The sequence below is a fragment of the Hakea prostrata genome, chromosome 3, assembly GCF_041222555.1.
Source record: "Hakea prostrata isolate BN-2017 chromosome 3, UWA_Hpros_2, whole genome shotgun sequence".
Classification (NCBI taxonomy): domain Eukaryota; kingdom Viridiplantae; phylum Streptophyta; class Magnoliopsida; order Proteales; family Proteaceae; genus Hakea; species Hakea prostrata.
The window spans coordinates 58,962,939-58,966,405 of NC_142602.1; the positions used below are offsets into that span (position 1 = coordinate 58,962,939).

General features: G+C 36.2%; 1 protein-coding gene across 1 annotated transcript in view; it reads right to left on the bottom strand.

Moving 5' to 3' along the window:
• Positions 1 to 3,019, bottom strand: part of LOC149022623 (eukaryotic translation initiation factor-like) — a 17,782-nt gene extending 14,763 nt beyond the window's left edge. Inside the window, exon 1 of the mRNA XM_089150633.1 lies at positions 2,774 to 3,019. The gene's annotated coding sequence lies outside the window, so the exon portion shown is untranslated. The remainder of the gene's footprint in view (positions 1 to 2,773) is intronic.
• Positions 3,020 to 3,467: the final 448 nt, after the last annotated feature.

The following is a 3,467-nucleotide window of genomic DNA, read 5'->3' on the forward strand; positions in this document are numbered from 1 at the left end:
CTTTTCTGGGTGTCCTTAAATCTGTCTTTTAAATTTTTTTCGTCTAGTTCTTTGATTCCCTCTTCTACTATTCTCCTTGTCTCTCTCTTTTTTCCTTTTTCTGGTTCTGCTTCCTTCTCTCAACCTCTCTTGCTTCTTTTTTTTCTTTCCATTTTAACCCCATGAAAATCAAAAACCTTAACCTTTGCACCAAGACCTACCCTGCTTTAATTTATGGTTTTGCAGGGTTTTCAGCGGGTTGGTGTGTTTCTCAATTTCAGGCTGAAAACATCCAAAACTGAACATGAATAGTTGAGCATGTATTGCATTCAGTTCGCTTTTGGGTTGGGTTTGGGTTAGGCTTGTACCAGTCCTTTTAGTTGGTTTCAGATCAAGTTTGTTTGGGCTATTAGCCTTGGGCCTGGAGCATACCACACAAAAATGCCTGTCAGCAAATTAATCATTAAATCCCATTGGCCAACTATGGCTACCCACCGCAACAATGTCCCAAAAGGGGTAAAAACCAACATGGCTAGTAATAGGTAAACTGTAAATTGTAGAACAAGAATGGATTAAAACCTCAGTTAATTAAATCAGGTTTTAATGGGATTGGTTTCCTTACAGATCGTCTGTTTGTCGAATAAAGTGGGACTAAGCACCAAAATATGGGTTTGTTTGTTTAGCTGAGGTGGATAATGGAGAGATAACCCTCCACGATTTAAGGGAAATGTCTTCTTATGTGGTAAAGCAACTTTTTCCACCCCATCTCTTGTAAAGTTCAATACCATTAGGTGGGACTTTGCGGGAAAGGGAGGGGAATGAAAAAGAAACGATATTTTATTTAACATGGAATACACATTTTCAATTTTTACATAAAATCCTTTCATTTCCTTTCCTGTACCCAATTAACCCTGAGATGCATGGATCACCACCCCCATAAAAGTCGATATTTGTAGATGCCAATCATATGGTATTGACACTCTCGTTTTACAAAACTCAAGGGTGAGTTTTTCTCAACACCACGAGAGTTGATGCAGTATCAAACCAGTTCAATCAGTTCCAGTCCAACCCAAAAGAACTGGACCAATTGGGTTTGGTCCAACAAGAGTTGGATCCGAATAAGTATTTTATTTCAGTTTAATATTAGTTTTTCATCTGTTTTAGTAATCTTATGTGAGGTTTTAGACTTTGTTTTGGATTATATTTTGGATATAGGTTGCATTAGGATACAATTTTCTGATTGAACAGAATGAATTGATTTATGTTGGTGGAAGCCTGTGTGGCTGGTGTATGAGTGTGAGCACTGTAACATGTTATAAAATATTTCATAGATTTGTATTGTTACTTGTTAGATATTAAATCAATCATTGGCGGCTCTCTCTTAATTATGAAAGACAACAACTGAAGTAAAGCAAACACTGACAACAACTGAGTCCAATTAACAAAGAGAATAAATGTTGAGTTGTGTAATTTAAATGGTTGCAAAAACAAAAATCAGGGGAAAAAATTCTAAGTAACTACTAAAAAAAATCATGTCATAAGGTCTAAACCACGAAAATCCAAGAAAATAAATATTATATAATATCAAATCATGTATATATAATAATCAAAATAATAAAGTATAAATTCCAGGTTTAACTTGGATCTTGTATAAATTGATTCATGAGGTTAACATTCAATAAAATTTTCAGGATATGAAATTGACATGGAGCCCTCTCCATTAAGTCCAATATCACCCAAATCATATCAACAGAAACACAAATCAAAAGCTTAGTAACTGTAGCCTCATGCATAACCTTCATACCAGAGAAAGCAGATGAAAGCAATGGTAAATACACTGAAAGGAAACAAATCCTAGATTGATATCTGAATCCATAGAGTAGCAACCTCTAAAGACATCAGGGACATTTGGCTAGATATACAAAGCAGGTGGACATTATACACTGAAAGGAAACCAAATCCTAGATTGAATATCTGAATTTCTAGAGTATCAACCTCTAAAGACATTAAGGACATTTGGGTAGAAAAGGGTCGTGGACAACAAGAGACTATACGCAAACTTGCTTTTCAGAACTAATATTGAATAGCTCTTGTGAAATTAACTGCCTGGTTTAAGAGGAAACTAGGGATGTACAGAAAATATGAGAACTTACCTTGGCAGTTCTCAGTACAAGCTTGGCCATATAACTAGAAACAACAGAAGTGGACCAACAGCACAATAAGAGTAAAATATGGTAACAGCCTAAAGGGGGTAAGTCTACCCATAGCTTTAAGAATTGGCTGTTACTAATTGCCTTAAAATTTAATAAAAAGCAAACTCTTAAAGATCAAGAACATGGAAAAACAAATAATTCTGCGCTGTTCTCGACATGTTTAATTCAATAGACAGGAACAGTCCATAGGGTAAATAAGCTTTGTGATTCTCATTTCAGTAGGACAAAATACCGCAGAATTTAAAACGTGGGATCATTCATAAAACACTTCTCTAATACTAGATGAATTTAAACTTTAACCTGCACATTACAAACTAAAGCGAACAATGAAGTTCCACGGACACCTCTTAGTAGTTCTATTGAGAAAAAAGGAGCTGATAACCTGATACAAGCAGAAGTTTTGCCTGTTCTCGGTTTTTATTGTACCCAAAGACAAGATTGATTGTTTTCAGGAAGGACGATTCAGTTGATTAAAACAAATACAAAAGAATCCTATAAGGAGAAAAATGCATATGATATATTTCAGGGAAAGACACAAACAAGAAGAATCCTAAGAAGAAAAACCGATTTATTTTACTGACCTTAACGGCTCTTCTTCTCACAATCCCACCACGACGAGACGCGCAGACAAAGAAGATGAGAAACGATGTACGGCTGCAACAAACTGATACAGATGAACCAGATCACCGGAGACAGAGAAGACGAAGAAGAGGGATCCCTTTAGTAAAGAAGGCGGCTATGGTTGAAGCTTAATTTGAGACGAAGAATGAACAATACGGTTCGATCGTTATTTTCTTTTGGTTTGTAATTTTTCCCTCTTCTCACAATAATGCCCTCATTGAAAATAAAAAATAAAAAATTGGATTTTTTTTTTTTTTCGGGGGATATAAGGTGAATTCATTCCACATAGCAAGAATAACAAGATGGTTCCTGGAGACAGAGAGTTCCATCAACCATCAGTTGGTAGAAAACCAAGATGTCCTACTTGCAAAGACACAACCAACCTAGCTAGACCATCCACAACAGAATTAGCAGATCTAGATACATAAACCACAATCCAAGACTCAAACTTATAGAGTAGACACATAATATCATCTACAATGGGAGCTACATCCAAGGGACAGGAGGTGTTCCTATCATTGATAAAGTCTGCCAAAGAGGGGGTGTCTACTTCAAATCCATCGCAGCTTTAACACCCTCGCACAATGCCCAGGCCTCACCTAGAAGAATTGAAGGACAGTTTACAAGATCAACAATAGCAAAAATTGGGTTTCT